The sequence below is a fragment of the Rhamphochromis longiceps genome, linkage group LG6, assembly GCF_057381845.1.
Source record: "Rhamphochromis longiceps isolate RC_006_pf linkage group LG6, R_longiceps_female_GT1.1, whole genome shotgun sequence".
NCBI classification, from domain to species: Eukaryota; Metazoa; Chordata; class Actinopteri; order Cichliformes; family Cichlidae; genus Rhamphochromis; species Rhamphochromis longiceps.
Window position 1 is genome coordinate 31,439,885 of NC_140562.1, and position 20,985 is coordinate 31,460,869.

The 20,985-nt window shown below is 38.5% G+C and overlaps 1 long non-coding RNA gene across 1 annotated transcript; it reads left to right on the forward strand.

Moving 5' to 3' along the window:
* Window positions 1-9,150: 9,150 nt before the first annotated feature.
* Window positions 9,151-10,667, forward strand: LOC146668329 (uncharacterized). The gene is made up of 3 exons (XR_014911987.1): window positions 9,151-9,326; window positions 9,400-9,458; window positions 9,790-10,667. It is a non-coding gene; the product is annotated as an uncharacterized LOC146668329 (long non-coding RNA).
* The last annotated feature ends 10,318 nt before the right edge of the window (window positions 10,668-20,985 follow it).

A 20,985-nucleotide genomic window follows, 5' to 3' on the forward strand; every position in this document is an offset into this window, starting at 1 on the left:
TGCTTCTGTGAGTTAGGGCTTAATGCTACAGATGACGCTAGAATTTTTCAGTATGGTAGGTGGTTATCTTAGAAAAGTGTGCATCCTTGAATGCACCCTCTGCATAACCACTCACAGTAGCTCCTGTTTAGTAATTTGCAACATTTTGGCGGGGGGGGGGGGGGGGGGGGGGGGGGGGGTGCTGTTGTTTTGTTATTTTGGATGTTATTCTCTTGTAGATGTTGGACAGCCAACCTATTATCCTGTCATATACCTAGACACCTCTAACACTCACCTCAATTGTTGCTTCATTGATTGGACCTCAGTGCTGTCATGACTTCAATTAACATTTAATAAGATAAAAATAAGGTAAAAAGGTAAAAACGTATTGCTTTGTGTATCATCCTTAAATTTAGTGTCTGGCTATAAACCTGTACGTGATCCACCTGGCCATTGTGGACAGGGATTTCTGACCAGTACAGATTACATGAGCTCACTGCTCAGCTGGTACCATCCAGTCAGCAAGCATCATGTAATGTGCACTATTTAAAGTAACTTTAGTAGGGGTGGGTTTTAATAATCGATTCATCGATTAAAATCGATTCTGGCTTGGATAACGTGAAATCGATTCATTAAAATCCTGAATCGATTTTTTTTTATATAAATGTATTTTGCCCAAAATTCCAGAATCTCAGGTGAAACGTCACACAATTTTGACAACCACCAAACATTTAAAACAGTAAATGAGCGCAGGTACACGGCTTCTGCACAAAGACATAAACACAAAGCGCGGACCTGCGGATCAGAATCAGTGAGTTGTCGCCTTTCTTATCTGACGGCAGGGACACGGTCGGGGCTGAAAGCCGACAGCTCACTGATTCTGATGTTTCGGCGGGTCCGCACTTTGTGTTCACGCCCTTTTTGCGCTGATTCTGAAGCTGTTAGTTTTTATCTCTCTCCAAACAATATTGACCGAACCAGCAGCAAAAGAAGATCCAAACTACGCTTCACATAAACATCGTCATGGACTCCCTCTGACTTTTGCTGTTTTGCTTCCACCACGATAAAATCACACTTCATGCACAGCTCTCTCTCTCTCTCTCTTTCTGAGTGTACTTCAAGAACAGTTTCCCGTCTATCCCCGAAATCTGTTTTCTGCATTATTCGCTTGCTTGTTACGCACAAGACTACCTTTGTTTACAGCGCTGTTGGCCGATGTTTTTTTTTTCCTTTTACTTACTTCCGAAAAGAAAACCTAATTTCTGACGTTCAATAGGCTACTGAACAAATTTAAACTTTTTAAAAATTATACAAAATGCAAAGCCATGTCTCTAATAAAACTGCTGTAACTTCAGAGGTAATGTTCATAAGTTGATTAATGATTTTCTTTCGTTTTTGATCTACTGCAGAATGTTTTTATAAAATCCAGGCCAGGAAAATCACCTTCATGTTTTTCTGTGTTTTATCTTCAGCTACTTTGACACAAAGGCCTCTGCTGTGACGCTCACACCTTTGATAAAGTCTCGAAAGTGTCAGCTTCCTTTTTATAGATACAAAAATATGTAAATGTACTGATCTGAATTATAATATTTCTGACTGTCTGAGGCAAAATTTCCCAGATTCAAATCGAACTAGAAAAATTTGCATTTCCTGCGAAAATGCTGTGTGGATGCCTTAACGCTGAAGATGTCTGCTGAAAAAAGCTGAAAAAGTTGAAAAAAAAAACAAAAAACATTGCCCTGAGCAGGATTCGAACCTGGCCCTTCTGGTCTAAAGGCGGCAATTCACCTCACTGCACCAAACTCATTCACACAAAGAAGAGGTGGAGAGAGTGACAATTGTGGTGAAATTAGCAGAAGCTGCTTAGAATTGTGCTGATAAGAGGTGAAAAAGCTAAACATTTGGCAGAAAAGAGGTGAATCAGAAGAATTTCTGCTGAAAAGAGGCAAAGAAGCAAAAAGATGAGCTGAAAAGAGGTGTAGAAGCAGAAGTACTTGCTGAAGATGGCTGTATGTGTAATGACACACTGGAGAGCAGTGACACACAAGAAAGCAGAGCGCATGCAAGCAGGGAACATGTGTAGCAACTGTCACAGGTAGGATTCAAACCTCTGCCACCGGGTCTCACGGCAGATGCCCTACCCTCTGAGCCAAATGAGTTCTGGTCACAAGCAAAGATATGATGAGAGGGACAATGTGCACTGTGGAGCAGAAGCTCAAATTAGCAGAAAAGAGGTGAAGAGGAAGAACTTTGTTGTGAAATGAGGTAAAGAAACTGAAATTTGTGCTTAAAACAAGTGAAAAAGCTGAACTCTGAAATCCTGCTAAAACAGCAGAAGAGGCTGACATTTTTCAGCTACTCATTGAGCCAAACTGGTTCTCACGTAACTGAAAAAAGGTGGAAAAGCTTACAATTCTAATGAAAACAGCAGAAGAGGCTGAGATTTGTGCTGATAAGAGGTGAAAATGCTGAACCAATCAGAGGTACTGCTTCTGTCTGCTTCATCAGGCTGTGTACTTGTATGTATTTCTGCCATAGACTGTTAACAAGAATGTGAGGTCCATATTAGAAAAGCTGCTAAAATCATAAAACTTTGCAGAATTGTAATAAATTATCAATATGAATTACCGGTCTGTGATAGTGTATAAATTTGTACTCAAAAACTAGGTGGGATAGAAGCATAATTCTTGCACTGGGTGAATCAGCGGACTTTGGTGTACTTTGACTACGATTTACATAGCTCTTTGTATCTCCGTCGCGGAGACATGACGAGAGAAGAAATGGCTTAATTTTCGGAGTTTGAAAAATGAGAGGAGGACAGATTTCCACCCCTCAAACATGTTTTTGCAGAAACACTGTAATTTCGCTTAAATAGTATGAAATAGCAGTAATACTATGATTTGGCAGAAATACTACTTTTTAGCACAAATACTATTGTACAGAATGGTGTACGTCAGTTTAATGCTGGGTGGTGCTGCAATAGTAACTATCCTCGGTCAGAAGGAGAGGCTGACATCCAGGGATTAGATTACCACAGGTGGAGTTTATTGGCGGTCAGATGGATGGTACAGGGAGGCATGGCATACAGTAGGAGGATGTGGAGAGGTGATATGGTGTGGTTTCTATGATTAAGAACACTGGCAACAAATTCCTCCACTACAAATCAGTCTGATACCACTTCTTACAGGGTTCACGTTTACTAAGGCACTACCCAAAAGGCGCCACAAGAGGGCACTCCAACACAAGAGATGACCTATTTACACTGTAAACACCCCCTACTTAGCCACTACATACTACAGTGATATTACAGTATACAAATTCACACAAATACTATGATTTGGCAGAAATACTATGACTTAGTAGTAATACTATAACATAACAGTTCAATGTTCTTGCACAAATACCACAATATGGCAGAAATACTATGTTTTAGCATAAATACTGTGATTTGGTATAAATACTACGATTTGGCACACATACTATATTCCGCAGATACACTATAACATAACAGATATTCTACGACTTAGTAGTAATACTATAACATAACAGAATTATTAATTGGGCACAAATACCACAATTTGGCAAAAATACTATGATTGGGTACAAATACTATGATTTGGCAATAATACTGCATTTTAACACAACTACTGAGATTTGATTGAAATACTATGATTTTGAAGAAATACTATTACTCCATACAAATACGATGCTTTGGGACAAATACTATGTTTGGGTTCCAATACTATGATGTGCAACAAATACTATGATTTGGCACAAGTACTATGATTTAGTACAAATACTATGATTTGGCAGAAATACTATGCCTTAGTAGTAATACTATAACATAAGAGATATACTATGGTTTTGCAGACAAACCAAGTTTTCTGCACAAATACCATGATTTGGAACAAATGCTATGATTTAGCAGAAATACTAAGATTGGGTACAAATACTATGATTTGGCAATAATACTGCGTTTTAACAACAACTACTGAGATTTGATTGAAATACTATGACTCCATACAAATACGATGCTTTGGCACAAATACTATGATTTGGCAGAAATACTATAACATAACAGATTTCCTAAAAAAAACTATGAAATTGCAGTAATTCTATGACTTGGCAGAGATACTACGTTTTAGTACAAATACTATAACAACGCAGAAATACTATGACTTAGTAGTAATACTATAACATAACAGTTCAATGTTCTTGCACAAATGCCACAATATGGCAGAAATACTATGTTTTAGCACAAATACTGTGATTTGGTATAAATACTACGATTTGGCACAAATACTATATTCCGCAGATACACTATAACATAACAGATATTCTACGACTTAGTAGTAATACTATAACATAACAGAATTATTAATTGGGCACAAATACCACAATTTGGCAAAAATACTATGATTGGGTACAAATACTATGATTTGGCAATAATACTGCATTTTAACACAACTACTGAGATTTGATTGAAATACTATGATTTTGAAGAAATACTATTACTCCATACAAATACGATGCTTTGGGACAAATACTATGTTTGGGTTCCAATACTATGATGTGCAACAAATACTATGATTTGGCACAAGTACTATGATTTAGTACAAATACTATGATTTGGCAGAAATACTATGCCTTAGTAGTAATACTATAACATAAGGGATATACTATGGTTTTGCAGACATACTATGTTTTTGCACAAATACCATGATTTGGCACAAATGCTATGATTTAGCAGAAATACTATGAATGGGTACAAATACTATGATTTTGCAATAATACTGCGTTTTAACAACAACTACTGAGATTTGATTGAAATACTATGATTTAGAAGAAATACTATGACTCCATACAAATACGACGCTTTGGCACAAATACTATGATTTGGCACAAGTACTATCATTTAGTACAAATAATGTGATTGGGCAGAAGTACTATGTTTCAGTACAAATACTATGATTTGGCAGGAATACTCTGATTTAGCAGAAATACTATGTTTTAACATAAATACTATCTTTTGGCAGAAATTCCTGCTAAAAAGGACTATTTCTGCTTTTTAGCAGAAATACTGTAATTTGGCATAAATACTATAATTTGGTATAAATACTGTGATTTGGCACATATAATATATTCAGCACATATACTATAACATAACAGAAATATTATGATTTGGCCCCAAAACCATGATTTTGCACAAATACCATGATTTGGCAAATATACTATGATTTTTCAAAAAATACTATGATTTAGCAGAAGTACTAAGATGTAGTAGAAGTACTTTGCTTTAGCAGAAATACTATGATTGAGGAGTAATACCTAAACATAGGAGAAATATTGATACACAGACACACATACACAGACAGTAAAGGGAACAGGAGCTGTTGAGAGTCTGGGCTTGGTATATGTAGGTCAGTTAAATTAGCTGCACCTGCTGTAGTCAGCCCTTACACACGCAGACACAGAGAGAGGTGTGAGTTTTCTTCAGTGTATTTCTGACATTCAGGATTCCCCTCGAACAAATGGCCATAATTTCCTAACCGTAGAGGCTAGAACGGTCATTCAGACATTGTTTTGTTCAGAAGAGATGGGGGAATCTTCAGGTCTTCATAATTCAGAGATAAAATATAAATTATTAAAGATATATGACTTGTAATACACTGTAACTGAGTAGAGGCGAAGCAAAAACTGCCTTGACTTGCTCTCAAACAACCTTTGGTAACTCTAAATCTATATGGAGCATCAAAATCATTCTTTCACCGTAAGAAACAGCAGGCTTTGGTGAACAGTCATGGAAATTTTCAGGGCTCTGTGGAAATCCATCAAAAAGATATGATGAGAGAAAAAAGTGACTCATTTCCAGAATTTGAAATCTGATGAAATCTGAGCGAGGGACAAATTTCCTACCCTCAAACAAGTCTAACTCATCTCAGAACGGTAATAGGTGAGAAAATAATTCTTGAATTGTGAGCATCAGGAGTGTCTGAAGATATACCGGGACAAGCCTCATGTCTTAACTTCGCTTCGTTAAGGAGATATGACAATTTGAAAATGCCTCTCATTAGAGAAATCCAGCGGTGATTTTGAACAAACTCTCCATTGAGTTTATATGGAGAGTTTTCTGACTTTGTGTTACTCTGAGGAGATTTGCAAAATAACTATGAGTCCCACAACAATGATAGGGACATTTTCTGAAAGCCAGCAAAAATACCTACGTTTTGGTGTATAATCTGTGGGGCTTGAGTGGAAATTGAGCGAGTAGCAAGAAGTTGTTTGGACATGAAGAGAAAATTCACACAGTTTCACTGTCCCCTCTGAGTTAATTGCATAGCAACCATAGCAACGCATGTATTTTCTGAAAAATCACAATTTTGCAACTGAAGACTTAAAGAGAGATAAGATGAAAACAGTAGAAGATCTGAAAAAGCTGAATCATACAGGAATGGCCCAATCATTTGAGAACGTTTTAAAGTTTGAATGGAGTTTCTAGGTGAAAGTATGAGGCAGTAGTTAAGTTTCAAAGACAAGAAAGTTTTAGCAGAATTGTGGAAGTTTCCCATTCATTTCAATGGGACAAATTAAAGGAAAAAAGTGTAATATTTTAAAAAGTATAATAGTAATAAACACCAAAAGTCATAGCCGGCATAAGCAGAAAGAGCAGAACAGTTTAGAGTTTGAACGGTGAAAATAGCACAAAAATTGTGGAAGTAGATCCACGGCGAAAAGTGTACGGAAACACCCGGAATAATAAAGAATAAAGAGAAACAGGAACTCAATAGTGTGGATGCCTATTAAGGCATCCACACTATTGAAGAGAGAGAGAGAGAGAGATCTGTCAAAAACGTGTCTTGAAAATGTTAAATTGGGCCATTTTTGTTGTAAACCTTACTCTGGGTTGTCAAGCACTATACATATACAATATACTGATAAAAACAACAACAACTCACGTAATAACTGTTAATTAATGAAATATTCATATATTCATGGCTAACATATAAATATGTGTGTGTGCGTATGTATATATGTTACTGTTGGTATCATTGACTATATAGCTGCACTCGTTGAGGTTTGAGCCGAATGCCTTAAATGTGTAGCAGCAGTAAAGATGTTTGTATTCTGATGTCATTGAGATAAAATTCAAAAGTTACAATAGATTACAAGAATGCACAATTTCCACTGAGTCTGGCAGGTAAACTGTTTTTAGAGCAGGAATGACTCGACTTTCAATGGTGAAAATTAATGTAACATTACTAAATTACTAAACCCTAAACAGTTTCAAGTTTTATTGTCATGTACAGTTAAAGAGTGTAGCCACATTTACCCATAATGAAATTCTTTTGCTCCTCAGCTTTACATGAGCATATATAAAGTGTGCAGTTATATTAAGAAGAAAATAACAAGAAAATAGCAGTAATAATAATAATACTACTAAAAGAGAGGATAAAAGAGAAAAGTATTAATATTTAGAGAATTTAAGACAAGTTGGTATTTACAGTTTGTGCAAAACTTGTCCAATGAGCATTAAGTGGCATAGCTAATGAAATTAAATATCAATCAATAGTAATTTGAATTTGAATTTTTCAGTTTGGTACGTCTTTAACTTGGTAATAATAGGAACTAATTCGTGCTAGACCTGAGTAGTAGATACACACTTTAACTATCGGATTATGACAGTGTGTCATATGTATGGGTTGTGTGTGTGATTAGAGGTACAGCAGTGCTGTTGGTCTGAATCCCAATGACTAATGCAAAATTCAATGAATAATAAATCAAAAGTGTGAATGTTAAAGTAGATTCATCAAATCCTCATTGACCTGTACTGGCATGGGAAAAAATGTCACCCCATTCACCAGCTCACCGTGATTTCAATTTAACACCAGAGCCAATTACAATTACAATGAATACATTTCATCTCAGCAATTCATCCATCTTCTTGAGTGAAGTATTTACAATCATCATAAAAAAGCACTTAGGCCCTGTGCAGAAAATCACTGCTTTCTCTCTGTGGACACAGAGCCGGGGTTGGCTGCAGCCAATGGAAAGGTTCCAGTAACATCTATGAGCATAATGTCTGAAGATGTCACCTCATAAATTCATTCATTCGCATGAAGTAAAAGCTGAGCACTAGAGCTAAGCACATTTGCGTAGCTAAAAGGTTTTGAAGAAAACACAACGCTGCCTGGACTATGTGTTTGATTTCTTTTTGTTGCTCTATACTCACCTTCATTGATCCACTTCAAGGGAGGTCAGTATTTTTGGACATATTCTTAGATGGAAAAAAATATTGCCACTCCCACTACAAACCATTCAATATGAAGCTGTATACTGAAAGTAAATTTCATAGCAGATACACTGGAAAACCAAAAAAGGGCTAAGCTGGCTCCATTAATCCTGAACAAATCTGCTTACAGTATCAGTGCAAATTCATACATTACAGCTTGTTTGTTTAATTTTTACAGAAAAAAACATTTTTAAAAAGCCTGGTTTCACATGGATATTATGATGAACGTCAGGTGATGTCACTTCCTGGACAACACCTGGGGCATGACTCCAGGAAAACACAGAGCCTACAGAGAGATTCTGGCCATGGCATCCAAAAAAAATGATAAGTGATAGTCAGAAAATTACAATTCCCTCCACACCTACAGCAGCTGCATCAACCTTACAATACTTTCACCTTCACAGAGGCTTTAAAGCCTGTAATGATGTAAATTATGTAAAAAAAAAAAAAAAGAACATTGGTTATGAATATGATTCATATTTACCTAATTGAGGTAAATTTAGCTCCATTAATGTGAGACGTGGTTACTGTCTTAATTTGATATCTTCTAGTAGTCTCAGTGTCACGGACCAGGTCCTGATATACAGGCATACACAGGCATGTGAAACCACACCACTGAAGACTCTGCATAGTTTTATTACAGCCATCAGATATTAATCTGAGCCAATAAACTCAGAGCTTTCATCTATCTCTCTAATAGTGTTTCTCTGCTCTCAGGGTGACATTCAAACTTAACACATGGCTGCCTGGTAACTATATGGGGACTTTGTTCAACAGCTGCAACTCCTGTTCTTTGGAGGACCCCCATCAAAAAACCTTGACTTGGGTCTGAAGGACAAGTGTGTCTAGTGTGTGTGCTTTTGTGTGTGTGTGTGTGCATGTGTAACCCAGAGTAATTTCCTGCACTTATTTCCTGCCATTGAACGCATCACAAATGCATGACTCCAACCACATGACTTTGCTCAGCCAATCGAATGGCATGTAGGTCATAGTAAGCCTGTCCCGGCTTCCTCCCGTCAGATGCGTGGAGGCAAGCCAGGTGACAGAGCTGTTGCAGGTGTGTATTGGCAAACATTTGCTTTTCCCGTTTTAATGCATTTTTTTAACACCAACTAACTTATGCAACTTAGATGCTGATTACTGTGAGCCAGAGCCATAATGTTGTTGTGCACTGAACAGAACGGAATTGGTGAGTTTGAACTCTTAATTGACTGTTTGTATTGCTACCAGCTGACCCTAATCGGCTGCTGCCGGTCCAAACAGTTTGATTTTGATGTGACTGATAGTTGTTGAATAACAAATGTTGTGGAGCTGCATAGTATGTATGTATGTAGCAGTTGAAATGGTTTCAGTTAAATCCTTATTGGTTAGAAATATTATATTTAACCAATATATTGTTTGTTTATTTATTTATAAATTGTGTACACAGGAACAAGAATAACTTAATGTATTTAGCTTAATTGGCTGACATTTTTGTATTATTCTTGTGATTTCTTATTGGCCTTGTTTATTTAATGCAGGCCAGGTGAACCTTTTTGAGGTATGGAAAAGGATGGCGAGCCAATGAACGGCTAGGAGCAGGACTCATTCTGCATTGAAGCTTCCACTGGACTGGTAGGAAGCTATCAAAGACGACGCTCTGTCCCGTAATTTCCGAATACACTGATTTCCACAATCATACACACCAGTTCCCCCGTTTATGGACAATAGCGCTTGGACATCTCTCATGGATATTCAGATAAAACTCATGGACTTCAATGTGGATCAGTGTTTTCGATGTTAACATGTGTTATTTATGGGGAACTTTTTTTGAGAATCTATATTGCTTGGTATAAGCCAGAAGAATTTGCTTAGTTGTCTTTGTGCACCCCCACTGGGTTTTTCTATTAATTAAATAGCTACAGCAGGAATGATTATTTAAGCTTTCATTTTCTTTTCTTAATTTTCTTTGCTTTCGGTTAAATACATGGTACCTGCAAAAGCATTTTGTGTTGTGTGTATTTAATTACTGCCCATCAGCTCCAGTAGCATTCCTAAATCTTCTGATTAATAATAACCACAAATTCACACTCAATCCCTAGCCTGTATTAATTCATCAGCGCTACATCAGTGTTACACATGCATGTGTGTGTGAGAGAGAGAGAGAGAGAGAACGTGTCATACAGAGCATGAGCATATACAGTAAACAGGATTCCTCTACATACCCTCAGGATACATTTTCAGCAGAATGTTTTTAGTATCCACAATGATTCTTAGCTGAAGGCGCCGCCCAGACTGACTTACACGAAATAAACATTTCGAACGGCGCGTTTATTTTGAAATAAAATGACAAAAAGGAATTTCTTTGCCTCTCTACTAAGAAGCTGTTACTGTTCTATGGTGACTTTAAAGGCTAAAGATCTGATAGTAGTGGAAGTCGGGATCTTTTTTTCTCTTTAACATGATAAGAAAAAAACAAACAAACGTTACCTGAGGTGCAAATCCACAGTGGGAAACCTTTGCACAGAAAATGGCTGATCACCGATGGTGATGCCTAATCAAGGCTCCTTCAGTGAAAACAGCTCACCTGCCTTCCTGCTTAAAGGAGCCTCGCAGGTGACTAAAATTCTCAGTAAAAATATTTCTGATTTTGCTTTTTGTTCAATAGGCAGGTGCATGTGTGATTTTTTTTTTTTTTTTAATTTATTTATTTTTTTTTTCAAATTTCAGTGGGTTAGTACTGTTGCCAGTGTTGGGAAGGTTACTTTTGAGATGTATTCCATTACAGAATACAGAATACATGCCCCAAAATGTATTCTGTAACGTATTCCGTTACGTTACTCAATGACAGTAACGTATTCTGAATACTTTGGATTACTTAATATATTATCATGCTTTTTACAACAACGTGAATGTACTATTGCCATGTGATTTATTACTATTACTGAAGGTCCGCGACTCCGAACTGTAGTAAAGGGACCTCTGACTAATACGGCGGCGTCCCTGTCGGCTCGTAGCCGAAAACTAGCTTTACTTTGTTGTGTGGGTCAACTTTTCTTGCGAGAGACAGAGAGAGGCGTTGAAAGACTGCTCCAACGGAACTTATTGTTTTCGGAGGAAAACACGAACACGGTGTACAGTCGAGTCTTAATAGCTTGGCTGAAGTGGTTATTATTATATTTACATGCTTCCAGCTCCCGTTTTTCCTCGATGACAACTCCAACCTCTCCACTCCCCTTTTTCTATCTCCCTCCTCGCGCTCACAGACCCATAACGTGTATGGCAGTCCATTCTCTCTGCAACACGGACTACACTGCCCATGATGCTACATTCTTTAGAGCTATGCTTGTAGCATTCTGCCTGTTAGCTTAGCACAACAACAACAACAACAACAACAACAACAACAACAACGACGAAAAGGCGCTCTCTCACCTAGGAAACACACAGTCGCAGAGAGAGAGAGAGAGCGTCGCCCTGTAACCATGGCAACCGTAGCGCTGCCGCCTGGAACAACAGCACGTAGCTGTCAAACAAAACCCAAACAGTCCTGGCCCGCGACAAAATGAAACAGAAAAGTACCGCAGTGTAATCCATTTATTTCAACAAAGTAACTGTATTCTGAATACCACCTTTTTAAACGGTAACTGTAACGGAATACAGTTACTCATATTTTGTATTTTAAATACGTAACGGCGGTACATGTATTCCGTTACTCCCCAACACTGACTGTTGCCTCACAGTGAGAAGGTCCTGGGATCAAATCCACCATCTGGCTGGCCACTTTTGTGCGTGGATTTTGCATGTTCCCTGTGTCTCTGTGGATTATCTCCTCCCACAATCTAGGAACAAACTGCTCGTAGGTGTGATTGGTCGTCTGTCTGTCTCTCTGTTGGCCCTGCGACAGAGTGGGGAGCTGTCCAGAGTGTACAACCCCCGCCCCACTTGCCCTCTGGCAGCTCTTGTCTGGTGTCATATGCAACATCAGAGCAAGCTTCAACGCCCACGATTTATGTTTGTAAGCCTCTAAGCAGCCAAACGTTACAGAACTGGAACTGATGAGGCCATCGATTTATCAATCAAATGTAAGAAAATTATTGTTAATTCTGTCACGGTCTGGCTGGGGCAGACCGTATGTGTTGCAGAGGAGGACTCAAACGCAGACCAAAACGTAGTGTGGATAAACAAAACAAGCCGTTTATTGAGGCTAGCAATGAGGGTAAAAATAATCGGGCATCGGTGAAAACTAAACAATAACCTAAACTGGGTGAACTAATAACAAAACATGAAAAAGCTTAACCATAGTGAACTGACATGGGTACCTGGGGATGAGACATGGATGAGCAGACGACCTGACAACAAATGACTGAAAGCACACGGACTAAATACACACAGGATGATGAGGGAAGTGGGAACACATGGGGAAACAGCTGGCACACATGAACATAATGACGTCACAGTGGGAGAGTAAAACTGAACATGATGAACACAGAACACCAGACCTCTTCACAATAAAACAGGAAACACAGTGAGATATAAACATGACAACCTGGACTGACAACATACGCCACAGACATAAAATACATGAAAGCAGGGGAGACTTAACATAGTGGAAACACGAGGGGAAAATAACTAGTAACACCTAGGCATGATAATGATAAACTTAGGAAACCTGAAGGCTACATAAACTAAACACAAAACGCTGGGTCAGCAGACCCAGGATCATGACAAATTCTTTTAATAGCCACAGTTCATTTTTATGAGATTTTGCATTCTTTCTTTTTTTTACACCGAATCACAACTGGGACTGAAAGTGTTTCAGCAATAAAAGACCAACGACATTAACAAGGTCTATTTGAAGAAAAGGAGCAAAACATGCTGAAAGTGAAAGCTAAAAGAGTATAAATACTCAGATTCAGATGGGTTGCAATTTTTTATTGCAATAGATTAATATTTATCTGTAATAAGGTGTTTTTTTTTTTTTATTCTCTGTGGCTTATATTACATTCAGATGTGGAGGTCCCACAAGTAGGTGACTCACTTTAGGATGGCATATTAAGGCATATAGGAGGATAAAACGTTTGTTAAAAAGAAATAAAATTAATAAAGTTGACCATAAGAATCTTTATTTCTTAAGAAAGACAACAATGTTTGACCTTACTTTGAAAACTTCCTTCCTCTTCACCTGCTAAACAGAAGGTAAAGTATGCATGAGTTACCATGGCAATGTACCCCAGCAGCCTTGGTCAGCCCTCAGTGGTAACCCTGAAAAGGCCTGAAAAGGTTTAAATCGTGTTTTGTGATACCGACCTCAGGTTCTGCCTTTTTTAATTAGGAGTTACACTGTTGCTTTTCTTTCTCATAAGCTACGTACTGGATCTGGGAAGTATCGTGACCTCGTTTAATTTTTTATCATTTCAGAAACCGATTTTTGTTTTGTTTTTTTCCAAGTTGTTTTTAGTAAAAGTTACATGTTTTGCATTTAACCTTGGCAAATGTTCTTCTATATTATGAAAAAAAACCCAGCATAGGATATTGTTTGGCATTTATCACCAACTTTGAGTGGAAAAAAAATTCACTTCCAGAATCTTTATCAATTTTACATCAGCAGTGGTTAGTCAACATGTTGTTTTGCAAATTTCAGAGATTTTATACTTGTGCTGATTTCCCAATTTGCACAAAGTAGCCTTCATGCAAATAGGCAACCTTGAACAGCCGGTGGAGTAAAATGTCTGAACAGAAAGTTTGGTAGATCAATTCGATGTATAGCAAAAATGTGACATTGAAGCTTGAATTTTACAGACACTGGCTCTCAACAGACTTTTATGCTTTTATTGGAGATTTTATCCAATAAATAGCTAAAATGAGATGATTTGTTTAAAGGAAAAACCTCAAGAGAAAGAAAAGTATTTTTTATATAATTTCAAGTATGTCTGGAGAGAACTTTCAAGTATGAATATTACAGTATTTTTTGATCTTGAATAATGTCAAAAGTTTAAAAAAAACAGAAAATGTATTGACAAATATTTCATTAATCAAAAACGGTTATCTGAATTTGCTTCTTCATTGTAAATATTTGCAGCACTTTTCAGTTAGTAATGTTATAAATAATACATTTGATTTAAAAGTGCCTTTCAAGACACCCAAGGACTGTGAAGATTCTCAGCCATCCAGGTCATTGTAGTCTAAGGAGCTTGGAAAGAAAAGCGTCTGAACTTTAAGTTTCCTTGAAGATGTTTCACCTCTCATCCGAGAAGCTTCTTCAGTTCCAAGAGCAATTGGTGGAGGTTTCCAGATTTTAAGCCATATGGGAGTATCCCCAAGAGAGTCATGGATCCCCTATTGATCCTACACCTAATCACACGAGCCAAGGTGTGAAAAGGGGACTGGGTCACAATCAGCCAAGATTTCAAGTGAAAGAAGCCATCTATATCCACTGCGAATGGCCATCTTTGAACAGAGTGGCTTAAGGACACCAGATGTCTGCCATCCATAATCCAGTTTTGAGATCCCTTCCCAGACGCCTAAACGCTCACTCAGATCCTGGGCAATTTGACCTCAGTAAATCACATGATAGGGTGGGTCTAGGTTTCACAATGGGTTCATCTGAAACCTTGGCTGATTGTGACCCACACCCCTTTTCACCCCTTGGCTCGTATGATTAGGCAGAGGATCAAATGGGGGATACTCCTATGGGGCTTAAAATCTGGGATCCTCCTCCAGTTGCTCTTAGAACTGAAGAAGCTTCTTGGATGAGAAGTGAAACGTCTTCAAGAAACCTAAAGAACTCCAGATGCTTTTCTTTAGAAGGACCTTAGACTCCCAAGGATACTTAACAATAAAGTAAAACACATTGTAGAACACGACAAAATGAAGAACAATAACAAAAACAAGATAAACAAACATTAAGTTCAGTGTGAATATGCACACTTGAACAGGTTTTGAGTTGAGATTTAAACTGGCGGAGAGAATGTTTCTTATATCCTGGGGTAGAGAGTCCCACAGCCTGGGAGCAGAGCAGCAGAAAGCTCTGCTTTCCATGGTGCTGAGGCAGAAAGAAAGCACAGCAAGTTGAATAGAAGAAGAAGATCGAAGTGAGCGCGCAGAAGAGGTAGTGCTTAACAGGTCAGAAAGGTAAGGAGGAGCAAGGGCCTTGAAGCTGAACAGAAGAAGCTTGAATACTATTTGGAATTTCACAGGGAGCCAGTGAAGTTCCTGAAGGACAAGGGTGATGTGCTGGTAGGAGGGGGTTCTGGTAATAATGCAGGCAGCAGAGTTTTGAACGGGTTGAAGCTTATGGAGGGATTTTGGGGGGAGACCATGTAAGAAAGAATTATAATAGTCAATGCGGGAGGTAACGAGACTATGAACAAGAATGAACGAATGATGGAAACAGAAGGACGTAATCGGTTAATGTTGCGTAGATGGAAATAGGCCGAACGGGTGAGATGATTGACGTGAGATTTATAGGATAGTGAGCTGTCAAGGATGACACCGAGGCTCTTAACCTGAGGTTAAGGGAAAGCCGTGGAGTTGTCAGTAGTCAATATATCTGTTTTTCACACTGTTAGTCAGACAAAATAAGATAACTGAAAACTGAAGAACCAACAAAAAATGTGTATGGAAATTTGCATTACTTTTTACTGGCCAGATCTGATACATGTATTTTGGGATCAGTAAGTAATTCCAGCTGTCAGGTAAATGTAGTGAATATTAATTACAATAAACTCCCTCAAAACTACAACCAAATCAGAAAGGACATAACATATTCAAGCTAAGCTGAAGTACCTAAGAATGACACTAAAGTTCAACACTGGAAGAAATATAGTGTGTGTGTGTGTGTGTGTGTGTGTGTGTGTGTGTGTGTTTTCTGTTCACATCAGCGTCTCATTCTTATTTATGTTAGTGTCTTGTTTTCAGTGTTTCCAGGCTGTGTGGGCGACTGTATCTACAAAGCAGCATTAATGAGCTTGTTATCAGTCCTATTTGGTCTGTCAGCTGTTAAGAAATTTGAATTAGAACCACATCCAAGCATATTATTTATTCAGTTTAAACAATAATTAATCAGTACAGGAACAGATTGATGTACACAGCCGAATAATTACGAAGCTAACAAAGATAATAAATATATAAATTTATGGGAAACATGTTTGTCAGAACCTGCCATTATTCAGCTTCAGTTTGACATGAGTTTGACAGTCACAGCAGTCTGCGCACACAAATACATGCGCTCTTTACATCTCTGTAGGAATTTATGATGGCTTGTAAAAATTCACTATATACCACACACACTTTCTGTATTGTCTAAACTCATAAAGACAAGTCAGTTTTCAACCTAAATCCAAACTTTGATTTCTTACCCTTTTCTTCCCTTGCTCTCTTGTCCTCTCTATTGTGCGGTTTTTGTGTGTCATTTCTCTTGGAGTTCTCTGAGGTCCAATTTGCCCACCAAACCTGTGTGTATGTGTGTGTGTGGGAGTCTGACACTCTGCAGACTGATTTTAATTGCCCCTTCCTCAGACTTTCACCTCGGCACACGTCTTTGTCCATTTAAAGCCACTGATTATAAAAACCACATTAGCTGTTACATTTCTGTGCGGTTTACTTCATATATGTGAATGAGGCTAGCTGTGTCAATGTGTGAAAGTAAGAGGAAGTGTGAGCTCAATGTAAAGACAAACACTCATCTCTTTGTAGTACTTCTCCAGTGTTTTTCTCGCGCAGCACTTTAATGAAGCCGACTGCCTTTTGAAGTAGAGGAGAAGGATGTATCCGGAGCTTTTAGTCATGTGGTCCGATCCCCACTGGGCTTTTCATCCCGTTCGCCTCTCATGCACTGTTATCCAACTCTTTCCTTCTGTAAAGAAACTTCCCCTGCTGTGCCAACACAGATAATTCACACTCGAGACCGCTTGGTTTCTGCTTAAATATGCATGGATTCGTTGAAGGTTTACAGTTCATGAACATTTAAACTGACTATAGTGTATTGTTAGTGATTGGATCTGTAGCAGCAGAAACCTCCACACAGACATCAGAGGCCATTGTTGGGATATTTAAAGTCAGAATCTTAGCTTGTGTACAAATGTAGGCAACAGCTTGACGTAGCAACACATGCCAACTTTACTACTGAACTGAAGGCAGTCTGCATTACTGTTGACAACCTGTTCTCATTGTAGGGTGTTAAACGCAACAGTTTTGTCAGAAGCATCTGGCATTATAAAGGTGTCCTTTTCCATTTGTGCTTTGATGCACCAACTGCAGCAAACTTGATAGCTGAGAGAAAATGGTCCCATTTGAAAAAGGGAGGAGGGGTAACAGTCTTGTCATTGGTTTATCTCCTGTTTGAGACTGTGTGTTAGGAAAACCTTGCAACATTGGTAACGATACATTTTTTTTTTCCATTTACCCTCCACACTAAAAATGATGGCTAAAGGGGACCTGTTAGGTTAATTCCCAGTTCTATATTTTTATTCTTAGAGTCTTGGCTGTGCATAAGTCACAGTTCAAAATAACCCTCAGTTATCTTATAATGGGCTTTGATGCAATGCCTCATTTGAGTCACTCTTTGAAAAAATGCTTTTTTAGCTCGAATCTTTAAGGCAATATTATTATAATTGGCTGCCCCTTGCCTGAACTGCATCCTCTTCTTGGCTGTGTGCAGAGTTGGACCCAAACATGTACAGATCGATTATAAAAGGTGGAACAAGGGTCTGTATGCATGCATGTTAAATGATATAAATGTGGGAAACTGAAAACCTTTGCTTTCAGCAGCTTAGCTTTTTTGCCCCTTGTCTTCTAGACTGGCAATCTAACAACACCTTTACGTGTCTCCAATTTGAAAACGTTGTTGGTTGCCCTAATAAAATTTTGACTGTAAGTGATGAAGTGTTCACCTCCTGCTATATGTACTGAGGTTCCTTTGAATAGTGACGCTGTGGGAAAAGTGAATATACAAATTGAATACAAATCTGGCAGTGAAAGGACGCAGTGATTGGGGATTTACACCTCAAGTGTGCTTGAACACCAGGGCTGACAGACGCTGAGAACAAAAGAAAGCTGTTGTGTGTATGTATGTATTAGTCATTGTTAATTTGTGACATGGTGTGATGGGGCTGTCATCACTCGTGTTTTGTATATAAATATGTCCGAACCCAGCCGAGTGGGCGAGTGAAAAATAAGAGCCATTAATGGCAGTTAAGCTGTTAGAAATTGTGAGAAACATGAAAAAAAAAGGGAGGGAACAAAGAAGGAGAAGGAGGTTAGAAGAAGGAAAGAAGGAGAAAGGGAGGAAGAGATTGTAGCCACAAGAGGCCGAAACTATCCTCGTCAATAATGCAAAGGTAATTGGCTGACTCCTCCTGAGCATCGACGTGAGCCTGAATAAATAATCAGTGTGTAAATAAAAGAGCCGCTCAAATCAGAGGTGTGGACTCGAGTCACATGACTTGGACTCGAGTCAGACTCGAGTCATTAATTTTATGACTTTAGACTTGACTTGAAAAAATGTTCTAAGACTTGTGACTTGACTTGGACTTTTACACCAATGACTTGGGACTTGAATTGGACTTGAACCGGTTTACTTGAAAAGACTTGATATTTTACCCCAAATATAAAATTTAACATGCATATTATATAGAGATTGAAAATGTGACGTCATTCACGGGTAGAACCGCAAAGGATTCTGGGAACTCGTGGCAAGCGGTACTAGCGCACGCAGGCTTTCAATTAAAATCAGTTATACAGCGATAAAAAGAAACACAAAAATGTCAAGAAGCTGTTGTATTATTAACTGCAATAGCCGGTCGCATGACAGCCACGGGAAGCCGACGGGTAAAGAGATCGGTTGTTATCGGATTACGTCGTTGAAGAGAAATTGTTCATGTTTCCGAAGTAACAAAGAGGAGACGGATGGCCTGGATTGCAGCCATTCAAAGATCAAATATAACGTCCCAGAACACTCCAGCTCACAGGTTAGTCTGCTCCAAGCATTTACACGAAGGTCAGTGTTTTTTAGTAGTTAATACTAGTGATGGGCAGATGAAGCCCCATGAAGCACTGAAGCTTTTCATCCAATTGGTTCACCCCAACGCGAAGCTTCATGAAGCTTCATTTGCTCTAGCAGGACACCTACTGGACGTAAAAATAATAGCTGGCATGAATTTGAAGAGTGTGGCATTTTGCACACAGCCTGTAAATGTCAACAACAAAAGGAGTGTGTAAAACATGTATATTGTAGTGATGGCAGTATACTGTGTATATTTATAGTGGCAGTATGGGAAATGATTATTTGGAAATGCTTGAAATGGAAATGATCATTTACTGTGAGGTGAGGTGTGGTTGGGGTGTGGACAGTGGTTGTGCTTTTGTAACGTTGAGGTATGGACAGCTACACACTGAGGCTTTGAGCCTCAGTCCTGCCTGTTCACATTTTATTCTGTAAAAACTAAATTTTCACTGCTTTTATGACCTTTTTAGTGGGGAGAACATAGCTAGGATTTAATGATTTAACAAATCTTTTGAATCCTTTGTCCTCCACAATGCTAAATGGCTGGGAGTCCTCAATCACCATGCTGACCAGGTCTTCATCTATTTGAGATTGTTCTCCTGAGGAAAGACAATAAAGATAAAGCACAAATATAAATATCACATACGTAACTTATAACAGTTGTATAATATTGTTATATCATTTAGTAACATTACTGCATGCTATATTATCATGGCATTTGATGGCTCACCTGGTCTTGCTCCACAATCGGTGTCCCCCTTATTCTCATGCAAAGCTCTGTAGTGCCTAAGCATGGATGAGGTGTTGTTGTTATATCCCAGCTCCCTGGCACATAGAAAACACTTCACCTTGTACAAAAGTCAAGACAGCTCAACATAAATTGTATTGCACCATCAGTATCATGAAAATACATCTTCTGTAGAAATTTACATACCTTGTTGGGAGGAATAAGATCAAAATGTTCCCACACAGGGGAGGACATCCTCCTCTTCTTAGCTGGCTCCATTCTCTCCTGACTTTCTCTCCTCACTCTCATAAACCTCCAAACGGTCTCCAAACTCTCACTAACCGCAACTCTCCATCAAACACCCACATTTTTGAATGAAGTCTGAGGGGTTTATATCGCTGTCATATCTCGCGGCAAAGTTCGAACCACTTCATGAACCAGTCACGTGGTACAGCCGGGCAGCGAGGCTTCGGACGTCATCATTTTCAGCTCCTCCCATAAATGAAGCAAGCCTCGATACGCGCTTCGCGGAAACGCCCCCTCCATTACTCGACACACGCTCCGAAGCCTCGATACAGAACGTCCCATCACTAGTTAATACGTCATTTTCATAACATAATTGGTGATATAGGTTACAAGCAAGAACAGAAATTGTCGCGCTATGCTCCTTTATTTATTGTGCATAAATAGTGAATTGTCCTGACACAATATTGCGTTTCGCTTCTGTTATTATGGTACATTGACAAAAACATATACTTTTATTCACAGGATAAAACAGGTTTTTTGTATCACTAATTGTCCAGTACGATTACAGCATACAATATTATTGTCACTGCTACATTTCTGTGATGGGTACCAGAAATTATTTCCACTGCTAATTAATTACCGTTGAGCTCAAAGGTCCTATTAATAAACGGTTAAGGAATGTGTATTTATGACGACGATTTGTGAGACTGGTAAACTTATGATACGTACGATGGTCTTTCGTTCTACACGGTGCATTTCAAG